Here is a 12,641-nt window from a genome sequence, read left to right as displayed (position 1 = left end):
TTTTTTTCTCTCATCAATAGGTGGCAGAAAATGTCATTTTTCAACATGAGGAGAGAAAACTTCATTCCATCACTTTACCTGATGGGCCCATGCAGGGTCGGACTGGCCTGGTGTGATAAATTCCCGGTGGGCCCCGATGAGAGAGTGAGAGAATTGGTAGCGGGGGCTCTTAAAAAGTGCGGGCCCTTTAAAAGCGCAGCCGAAGGAAATGTAGCGTCGCGTGCGGCGCTCCTACTATTCAGTGGTGACAGCGGGTGACGCGCATAGTCACATGACAGGAGGACGTGATCTTGGTGGGCGGTGACACGCACCGCGCTCTGCTTTCCCGCTGGTGGCTGGCAGTTGTGTGGTGTCAGGTGACACGCTGACGTCACGCTCTCCTCTTTCTGCTCCCCTGCCGGTTTTCGATACGCCGACGCCGCGCTCTGCTCTCCAGTCCCGGCTCCTGCTCCCTTGGAATTGGCCTTGTAACACCGGCTCCCGTCCGGGTATGTAACACCGCACCAGCACCGCGCACCGCCCTCTTCTCTCCTGCTCTCTTGGCCTTTTAAGCCGGCTCCTGGGCTGAGTATGCGGTGACCTGCACTCTGCTCTCTCACCATCACCCTGGAAACAAGGCTGCCGGCCCCGGCTACAGCTCTCCCTGCTTCAACTTCAAGTCAAGTGCAATAGCTACGTTTTTCTGGGTGAGTGTTCCCAGCATTGGTCATCATCCATATATGGAGGGGTTGCAGGCTGGTCACATGGTGACATGGATGGAGACATGGGGCTGAAGGCGGGGCTGGCTGGACCCATGGGGACATGGGGCTGAAGGGGGGGCTGGATGGACTCATGGGGACATGTGGCTGAAGGGGGGCTGGATTGACCCATGGGGACATGGATGGGGACATGAAGCTGAAGGGGGGGCTGGCTGGACCCATGGAGACATGGGGCTGAAGGGGGGGCTGGATGGACCCATGGAGACATGGATGGAGACATGGGGCTGAAGGGGGGGCTGGATGGACCCATGGGGACATGGATGGAGACATGGGGCTGAAGGGGGGGCTGGATGGACCCATGGGGACATGGATGGAGACATGGGGCTGAAGGGGGGGCTGGATGGACCCATGGGGACATGGATGGAGACATGGGGCTGAAGGGGGGGCTGGATGGACCCATGGGGACATGGATGGAGACATGGGGCTGAAGGGGGGGCTGGATGGACCCATGGGGACATGGATGGAGACATGGGGCTGAAGGGGGGGCTGGATGGACCCATGGGGACATGGATGGAGACATGGGGCTGAAGGGGGGGCTGGATGGACCCATGGGGACATGGATGGAGACATGGGGCTGAAGGGGGGGCTGGATGGACCCATGGGGACATGGATGGGGACATGGGGCTGGATGGACCCATGGGGACATGGGGCTGAAGGGGGGGCTGGATGGACCCATGGGGACATGGGGCTGGATGGACCCATGGGGACATGGGGCTGGATGGACCCATGGGGACATGGATGGGGACATGGGGCTGAAGGGGGGGCTGGATGGACCCATGGGGACATGGGGCTGGATGGACCCATGGGGCTGGATGGACCCATGGGGACATGGGGCTGGATGGACCCATGGGGACATGGGGCTGGATGGACCCATGGGGACATGGGGCTGGATGGACCCATGGGGACATGGGGCTGGATGGACCCATGGGGACATGGGGCTGGATGGACCCATGGGGCTGGATGGACCCATGGGGACATGGGGCTGGATGGACCCATGGGGACATGGGGCTGGATGGGGACATGGGGACATGGGGCTGGATGGGGACATGGGGCTGGATGGACCCATGGGGACATGGGGCTGGATGGACCCATGGGGACATGGGGCTGGATGGACCCATGGGGACATGGATGGACCCATGGGGACATGGATGGACCCATGGGGACATGGAGCTGGATGGACCCATGGGGACATGGATGGGGACATGGGGCTGGATGGACCCATGGGGACATGGGGCTGGATGGACCCATGGGGACATGGGGCTGGATGGACCCATGGGGACATGGGGCTGGATGGACCCATGGGGACATGGGGCTGGATGGACCCATGGGGACATGGGGCTGGATGGACCCATGGGGACATGGATGGGGACATGGGGCTGGATGGACCCATGGGGACATGGATGGGGACATGGGGCTGGATGGACCCATGGGGACATGGGGCTGGATGGGGACATGGGGCTGGATGGACCCACGGGGACATGGATGGGGACATGGGGCTGAAGGGGGGGCTGGATGGACCCACGGGGACATGGATGGGGACATGGGGCTGAAGGGGGGGCTGGATGGACCCACGGGGACATGGATGTGGACATGGGGCTGGATGGACCCACGGGGACATGGATGGGGACATGGGGCTGGCTGGACCCACGGGGACATGGATGGGGACATGGGGCTGGCTGGACCCACGGGGACATGGATGGGGACATGGGGCTGGCTGGACCCACGGGGACATGGATGGGGACATGGGGCTGGCTGGACCCACGGGGACATGGATGGGGACATGGGGCTGGCTGGACCCACGGGGACATGGATGGGGACATGGGGCTGGATGGACCCACGGGGACATGGATGGGGACATGGGGCTGGCTGGACCCACGGGGACATGGATGGGGACATGGGGCTGGCTGGACCCACGGGGACATGGATGGGGACATGGGGCTGGCTGGACCCACGGGGACATGGATGGGGACATGGGGCTGGCTGGACCCACGGGGACATGGATGGGGACATGGGGCTGGCTGGACCCACGGGGACATGGATGGGGACATGGGGCTGAATGGGGGGGCTGGCTGGACCCATGGGGACATGGGGCTGAATGGGGGGGCTGGCTGGACCCATGGGGCTGAATGGGGGGGCTGGCTGGACCCATGGGGCTGAATGGGGGGCTGGCTGGACCCATGGGGCTGAATGGGGGGGCTGGCTGGACCCATGGGGCTGAATGGGGGGGCTGGCTGGACCCAATGGGACATGGGGCTGAATGGGGGGGGCTGGCTGGACCCATGGGGACATGGGGCTGAATGGGGGGGGGCTGGCTGGACCCATGGGGACATGGGGCTGAATGGGGGGGGCTGGATGGACCCATGGGGACATGGGGCTGAATGGGGGGGCTGGCTGGACCCATGGGGACATGGATGGGGACATGGGGCTGAATGGGGGGGCTGGCTGGACCCATGGGGACATGGGGCTGAAGGAGGGGCTGACTGGACCCATGGGGACATGGATGGGGACATGGGGCTGATGGGGGGGGCTGGCTGGACCCATGGGGACATGGAGGGGGACATGGGGCGGAAAGGGGAGCTGGATGGACCCATGGGGACATGGAGGGGGACATGGGGCGGAAAGGGGGGCTGGATGGACCCATGGGGACATGGGGCTGAAGGGGGGGGGCTGGCTGGACCCATGGTGACATGGATGGGGACATGGGGCTGAAGGGGGGGCTGGGTGGACGCATGGGGTGACATATGGATGGAGGCAGGGGGCTGAAGGGGGGGCTGGCTGGACGCATGGGGAGACATGGATGGAGGCATGGGGCTGAAGGGGGGGGCTGGCTGGACGCATGGGGAGACTTATGGATGGAGGCACGGGGCTGAAGGGGGGGGCTGGCTGGACGCATGATCGGACACATGGAGGTGAAGGTGGCCAAGTTGGGGACCTGGATGGACACATGGAGGTGAAGGGCGGCAAGCTGGACACATGGGGACCTGGATAGATATATGGGGTGGGGTGGGATGCATATATGAGGGGGACAGGATGGATATATGAAGGGGGGCGGGCTGGACACATGGAGGCCCGGATGGATATATGGGAGGGGCAGGCTGGACACATGGAGACCAGAATGGATATATGGGGGGGGGGGTCAGGTTGGATAGATGGGTGGCCACGCTGGACAAGGGACTTTATTACTGTTTAGGGGCCAGATTGAGGAACTTTATTAGTTTATGATGGCGAATGGGGAACATTATTACTTTAGAGTCCAATTAGGGACATTATTACTTCTGTAATATAATTTACTTTTTAGGAAACTGTTTTCCATAAGAGGGGACAAAAGGGGGGTCCTGTTACTGTGCAGGGCGCCACTATGTCGCTTTATTTCTTCAACTGGTGTAGTGTAGAATCCTGGGGAAAAGTGGGAATGTGCTCTAAAAGAGATCAGTTATTGATAACTGTGTGTTATTTTCTGCAGAGATGATTCCTGGCTGGAAGAAGTGATGGCGGACTGTGCCAGATGAAGAAAAGCGAAGATGAAGAACTTCACCTAGAGACATCACTGGTGAGTCAGTGTATTACTGTACACTTACACTATATAGTATATACTGAGCTCCTGTGTATGTCACTCGTGATAACTGTATTACCTGTACACTATATACAGAGCTCCTGTGTATAATGTCACCGGTGATCACTGTATTACCTGTACACTGACACTATATACAGAGCTCCTGTGTATAATGTCACTGGTGATCACTGTATTACCTGTACACTATATACAGAGCTCCTGTGTATAATGTCACTGGTGATCACTGTATTACCTGTACACTGACACTATATACAGAGCTCATATGTATAGTGACAGTGTTGTTAGTATTGTGGTTTGTATTCCTGATCAGTATTGTAGTATTTGGTCACTATGTGGTGGTAATATGTGGTCTGGTCATGGTGTGGTGATATTTGTCCCTTTTGTATGTGGTATTATTGGTGTTGTTATAGTGGATTATGTTGTGTATGGCGGTCATTTGTTCTCGCTGAGATTAACTAGGAAAAGATTTTTTTCAATGAGGCCACGGCTTCACTATCCGTATTTGGTCAGTATTTTTTCTCAGTAGTGAGAGGCAAAAGCAGGAGTGGGTGATAAATCCAGAATTGGTGACTTGTTTCTATTCTACCTTTTCTCTGATTGTTCCTCACCTGGTTTTGGCTCCCACTCCTGAGAATAATCCTGACTGAATACTGATAGTGGGGCTGTGGCCTTAGAGATGAAATACTTGGAGCAGAGCGTCAAAGATGGACTTACAGGGGTTCTCCGGTGAAAACAAGTAATCACCTCTCCACAGGATCAGTGATAACTTATTGATTGGTGGGGGTCTGACTACTGGGACCTGCACCGATCGGCAGAATGTGGAGCTTTTCTCCCCATTAGACTGGAGCTCATGTGCGACTCGACCACTGATCCATTCTTCCAATCGGTGCGGTTTCCAATCAATAAGTGATCACCTATCCTGTGTAGCCCATGAATCTGTGATCACTTGTTTTAACCGCAGAAGCTCTTTCATGCAAACTCCAGAAATTGTCCATCCCTGTTCTAGTCTGTGCACAGTAGATGTGAGGAGCCGCCGGTCACTGCTCCACTATAACAGGGAGATAATATAAGAGAACCACCGAATGATAGGTCCAATACAACAAAAGCAATTCAAAAATACCTTTATTCAAGTTATGGTTAAAGTGACACTACATACACAAGGAAAGCCGCATTATAATAGTCATACAGCAATGTTATAATATATACTAGACTCTGAGATATATAGATGAATAAGAATAGATAAACATCAAGCAGGTTAATACATGGAAGGAAGGGGACAAACGGAAAGGGGTTATATCACCGAAATGGCAACTAAGAAAACATGTGAATGGCCAAATCATAAATATATATATATGTACATGGCAGTGTGGAGAGGAAAATTCCCGTGTGCTCCATGTCATTTAATAGTACATATACCCCATGCTTATCCATACAGTCCAGAGTAATCAGTGTGTAAGCCCAAATATAGAGTGTATCTACCTGCACAGAAGTCCAGTGTGTATAAATGGCATCAAGCGGCGCAGCCCCGACGCGCGTTTTGGACACACGTCCTTCGTCAGGGGGTAGCGTCCATATGAACCAGCACGTATAAAAATACTAATGTGACCAATCGGTAAGCACCGGGTGTCCTACATAATTAGGATCGCCCGCAATTAAGCTCCAAATTGAGGCGGGCGCATACAGCTGGTTATCCGCCGGTGTATACAGGCAGCGCTTGATGTGCACGCATGCGGCGGCCGGAGGGACTGGAAGTCGCGGGCATCGCGTCATGCATCAGCCGACGACGGGAACACACGTGACCCGGGTCACCTGATGCATAGAGACACGTGACCGCAGCCTCACGGAGCACAGACGGCGCATGCGCGCAGCGCTTACCCGTAGAATGGGCATCAAATTGTCCTCTGTATCCAAGCAACCACGGGAGATCAGGAAGCCAGAATGGAGAAAGGAACACAAGAGGAATAAGGATCACGCAGATAGAGACAACTCGGGGTCAGAGTGACAATAAGTAAGTGTGAGACTAGTGAAGTGACTGTGCAAATCATACAAATATAATCATATGTTATGTATATACACATCGACCACAATGGGAGATATGCATAGAGAGGAAGAGGGATAAAGTGAACATGTGCTATATATCAAAGACCTATAATGGCCAGTTAAAACATTAAGGTGTGTGTATATAGAGTATAACACAGTGTATATATCCATATTTGAATATATTTGCGTATACATACATATCAAATATAAAGTGTTTACGTGCAATAAATAGAGTAACATGAAAAAAAGGGGGGGGAAAGAAAAAAAGAGAAGAGAAAAAAATATATATATAAAAGATATATATAAAAAATAAAATAAAAAAATTTTTTTACATATAAATATATAGATAGATAGTAAAAACAATCAGATAATACATCAACATACGTATGGAAATAATATACAGGTGAGACATTCTATCCCATCAAGAAAAAATTATATTTTTATATATAAAATATATAAAGAAAGAAAAAAGGGGGAGAGGGGAAGGGGGGGAAGAGAAGAACAATATAATAACGGCTTCCAATCTTCAATCCCGAAATATGTCATAACACTAGGATCCCACTCCGATGCTAGATCAAAGGCCACATCAGAAATAAACTATAAGAGGGGAGAGAGAGTTAAAATTACTATCATATAGAAAATAAATAAAAACATGTTAAAAACAAATTAAAAACAAACAGGCAGGTTCAAGGACTAGATTGGTCACAGAAATGGAACGTAACTCATGTCAATACCGGTAGGCCAATTCCTTAGATTAAGGAGAATCTGCTCCAGTGATGCGGATTTTATACAACAGGCCGATATATTAAAGATGCGATTCTTGGAGAGAGGCTACAGCCGTCGCTCCGTCAAAAGAGCATTTAATAGGGCTAAACATACCTCTAGACACAATGAACTATATTCAAATAAGACACAGCCAACGAACAGAACTTAGATTCATCACACAGTATCATGGTCAAACTAATCTGATGCGCTATTTTCTAAACAAATCTTGGCCCATCCTACAATCTGACCCTGTGCTCTCGAGATATTTGAGCCCGAAACCCAATATCACTTTTCGTCGGTCACGTAATTTACGGGACGATCTAGTGAAAAGTCACTATACCAATGAAAGAACAACTTTTATGTCTAAAGTGAAACCACTCAAAGGCTGTAGACCCTGTGGTAAATGTGTGGCATGTTCAAATGTGGTGCGATCCGACACATTTCAAAGCTCGGACGGACTTACAATATATAATATCCAACACCTCATTACATGTACCACAACTGCAGTGATCTATTATGCCACTTGCCCATGCTCATTAATCTATGTGGGATTAACTACCCGCCAATTAAAGGTTAGGATACGCGAGCATGTTCTTGGTATTATAGCAGCAAAAGAAATCAATGATCCATCGCTCTTGAAGACAATACCGAGACACTTCAAGACATTTCACGGATGTGACGCCTCATTACTTAGAGTAATTGGGATTGATATGGTTCCACCTAACATTAGAGGAGGTAAGATAAGTAAACGTCTGGCCCAATTAGAAACAAGATGGATCTGGACATTGAAAACTGTCTGTCCTTTGGGACTCAATGAGAACATGAGTTACGTTCCATTTCTGTGACCAATCTAGTCCTTGAACCTGCCTGTTTGTTTTTAATTTGTTTTTAACATGTTTTTATTTATTTTCTATATGATAGTAATTTTAACTCTCTCTCCCCTCTTATAGTTTATTTCTGATGTGGCCTTTGATCTAGCATCGGAGTGGGATCCTAGTGTTATGACATATTTCGGGATTGAAGATTGGAAGCCGTTATTATATTGTTCTTCTCTTCCCCCCCCCCCTCTCCCCTCCCCCCACCCTCCCCTCTCCCCCTTTTTTCTTTCTTTATATATTTTATATATAAAAATATAATTTTTTCTTGATGGGATAGAATGTCTCACCTGTATATTATTTCCATACGTATGATGATGTATTATCTGATTGTTTTTACTATCTATCTATATATTTATATGTAAAAAAAAAAAAATTTTATTTTATTTTTTATATATATCTTTTATATATATATTTTTTTCTCTTCTCTTTTTTTCTTCCCCCCCCTTTTTTTCATGTTACTCTATTTATTGCACGTAAACACTTTATATTTGATATGTATGTATACGCAAATATATTCAAATATGGATATATACACTGTGTTATACTCTATATACACACACACCTTAATGTTTTAACTGGCCATTATAGGTCTTTGATATATAGCACATGTTCACTTTATCCCTCTTCCTCTCTATGCATATCTCCCATTGTGGTCGATGTGTATATACATAACATATGATTATATTTGTATGATTTGCACAGTCACTTCACTTTTCTCACACTTACTTATTGTCACTCTGATTCCCCGAGTTGTCTCTATCTGCGTGATCCTTATTCCTCTTGTGTTCCTTTCTCCATTCTGGCTTCCTGATCTCCCGTGGTTGCTTGGATACAGAGGACAATTTGATGCCCATTCTACGGGTAAGCGCTGCGCGCATGCGCCGTCTGTGCTCCGTGAGGCTGCGGTCACGTGTCTCTATGCATCAGGTGACCCGGGTCACGTGTGTTCCCGTCGTCGGCTGATGCATGACGCGATGCCCGCGACTTCCGGTCCCTCCGGCCGCCGCATGCGTGCACATCAAGCGCTGCCTGTATACACCGGCGGATAACCAGCTGTATGCGCCCGCCTCAATTTGGAGCTTAATTGCGGGCGATCCTAATTATGTAGGACACCCGGTGCTTACCGATTGGTCACATTAGTATTTTTATACGTGCTGGTTCATATGGACGCTACCCCCTGACGAAGGACGTGTGTCCGAAACGCGCGTCGGGGCTGCGCCGCTTGATGCCATTTATACACACTGGACTTCTGTGCAGGTAGATACACTCTATATTTGGGCTTACACACTGATTACTCTGGACTGTATGGATAAGCATGGGGTATATGTACTATTAAATGACATGGAGCACACGGGAATTTTCCTCTCCACACTGCCATGTACATATATATATATTTATGATTTGGCCATTCACATGTTTTCTTAGTTGCCATTTCGGTGATATAACCCCTTTCTGTTTGTCCCCTTCCTTCCATGTATTAACCTGCTTGATGTTTATCTATTCTTATTCATCTATATATCTTAGAGTCCAGTATATATTATAACATTGCTGTATGACTATTATAATGCGGCTTTCCTTGTGTATGTAGTGTCACTTTAACCATAACTTGAATAAAGGTATTTTTGAATTGCTTTTGTTGTATTGGACCTATCATTCGGTGGTTCTCTTATATTATGTGTCTTACCGAATGGTCTGCCATTTCACGTTGGTCCATATAATAAGTACACGATTACTTACCGGCCCGTTGATTTGCGGGTCTGAATATGATCAGTGTCTTATACTGTTATATTCAGTGTTGTATATATCTGATAATTTTACTGTGTTTTGCACAGGCTCCGTCTACTCTGAATATGGACCTAAAAGCCAGGGAACTATCCTGGCAGGGACAAATTAATGAAGTTTTTGGTAACAGTGGTGCTGCAGCTTTGGATTCTATTGGTTCACAGGTTGATATAGCTACTAACGTAATTAGGAACCTATTGTTAAAAAGGACACGCCTTTGGTGGAATAAAGCTTTCCTTGAAAATTACATTCTGAAACAGTTGATCCCTAGAGGCCTTAGGGTACGGGTCATACCATCCTTTCTGATTGAAGATAAGGACTTTATTAGGGATTGGGAGCAAGTGTGTAATGACACATCTAAGAGATTTATGGAGTTATTGATACAACTCAATCTCAAGTCCATCAATGAGATTGATAAATCCCTTGAAAAGACGGTCTCCAATGCAAAAGTGGATTTATCTGTGGATCAAATTAACTCCATTGATGCACAGATGAATAAGTCCATGGACTTGTGGGTAAAGGACATCCAGGCGAACCATGCCAAAAAACTAACTAGAGACCAGAGGGATTTTTCGATGGGCAGAGTATATAGGTGGAAGAAACTTACTCCCCCGGGCCTAACTAGGGATCGCACCCCATCTATTTCATCAAACCCGCCGACCAGCGAGGCATCTGACGCCTCCTCTTCCGTCTCTGTATCTACTCCAAAACGGAAACGCGAGTTACGGTTCCCTCCTAACAAGCGCAACTATAACTACTCACCAGAATCTAGAGGCAGCTTGAAGGTAATTAACCTAAGTTCTCACTCTTTTTCCCAGCAGGAGATTTCGTTGTTGAATAAAGGTTTGATGTTTTGCCCTTCAGCACAATTCGATAGGTTTACGGCCATTAAAGATCTCCATCTTTTTGCACGGAAATTACTATTTAAAAGATACTTCCATGATGAGGCCGCCTTTTGTTTATTTCCCACAGAGACGGAACAGGAGGCGTTAGCCAACCTGGAAGAACTGGCGGAGGAACATAACAGTCCGATAGGGGGTAAGATCCCTTCCTCTATTAGACCACGCTCTCAGAAATTCCCACCCCTATCTACGTGTCCCACCATTGATGTATTTGTTAAAATGGTGAGCAAAGACTTTGAGAAAATTCCACGTTACCCAACATTAGATAATTTGACTAGAGATGAGAGACAGTGTCTCCAGCGGCTGCGTAAGTTGCCAGATGTGGTGTTTAAACCAGCTGATAAGGGTGGGAATGTGGTGATCTGGCCTAAATCAATGTACGAGGATGAAGCCTTCCGCCAATTGAGAAGTGTGGAATGCTATAAGAAACTAACCTTTAATCCCATAATAAAATATCAGACGGAACTCTCCTCTATCTTACAAATAGCTAGGGACAATGGAGTCATTTCAAAAGAACTACATCTAGCACTCCAGGTCAGTGAACCCTCCATTCCCACCCTGTATCTTTTACCAAAAATACATAAAAACTGCCAAACACCACCAGGGAGACCAATTATCTCAGGGAAAGGGAATTACCTGGAAAATGTAAATCGATTCATTGACACCAAACTGCAGCCGCTGGTAGAATCACTACCTTCTTTTACCAAAGACACCTCTGAGTTCTTGAGGAAAATAGATGGGCTTCACATAGATGGGGATACCATTCTCGTAACAGGTGATGTAGAATCATTGTATACCAATATTCCCCATGCAGATGGAATACGGGCTACCCAATTCTTTCTGCAGTCTTCATCCAACACAACGGATATGAGTGATCTCATTATCCAACTACTAGAGTTCACCCTATCTCATAACTTTTTTCTATTCAATGGGTCCTTCTACCTACAGCTCCGGGGTACCGCAATGGGTGCGGCATTTGCACCGGCATATGCTAATTTATTCCTGGGGCTGTGGGAGAGGGACCTATTCCTGTCAGATCAGTATCCATCTATGGACCGCGTTCTTTTTTGGACGCGATACATAGATGATATATTCTTGATCTGGCAGGGGACCATTAAAGAATTACATCAATTTATGAATGATTTGAATCAGAATCATTTAAACATTCACCTTACATATCAATACGACACGGACTCCATCGATTTCCTGGATGTGAAGATATATAGGGATGCCCATAACTGTTTACAATCCACTCTATTCCGTAAAGATACAGCGGTGAATTCTCTACTGCTGGCATCTTCGTCACATCCTCCAGCAATGATTCGGTCAATACCGGTAGGCCAATTCCTTAGATTAACCACTTCGCGCCAGAGCCTGTTTTTGCCTTCGTGACCGGGCCAATTTTTTCAATTCTGACCACTGTCACTTTATGAAGTAATTACTCTGGAACGCTTCAACGTATTCCCCTGATTCTGAGACTGTTTTTTCATGACATATTGTACTTCATGATAGTGGTAAAATTTCTTCCATATAACTTGCGTTTATTTGTGAAAAAATCGAAAAATTTGGCGAAAATTTAGAAAATTTTGCAATTTTCAAACTTTTAATTTTCATGCCCTTAAATCAGAGAGATATGTCACACAAAATAGTTAATAAATAACATTTCCCACATGTCTACTTTACATCAGCACAATTTTGGAACCAAAATTTTTTTTTGTTAGGGAGCTATAAGGGTTAAAAGTTGACCAGCGATTTCTCATTTTTCCAACAAAATTTACAAAAACATTTTTTTATGGACCACATCATATTTGAAGTCACTTTGAGGGGTCTTTATGACAGAAAATACCCAAAAGTGACACCATTCTAAAAACTGCACCCCTCAAGGTGCTCAAAACCACATTCAAGAACTTTATTAACCCTTCAGGTGCTTCACAGGAATTTT

Source organism: Phyllobates terribilis, unplaced genomic scaffold (genome assembly GCF_046119375.1).
Source record: "Phyllobates terribilis strain yellow unplaced genomic scaffold, ASM4611937v1 Scaffold_27__1_contigs__length_16484149, whole genome shotgun sequence".
Classification (NCBI taxonomy): domain Eukaryota; kingdom Metazoa; phylum Chordata; class Amphibia; order Anura; family Dendrobatidae; genus Phyllobates; species Phyllobates terribilis.
This window is presented reverse-complemented; position numbering follows the sequence as displayed.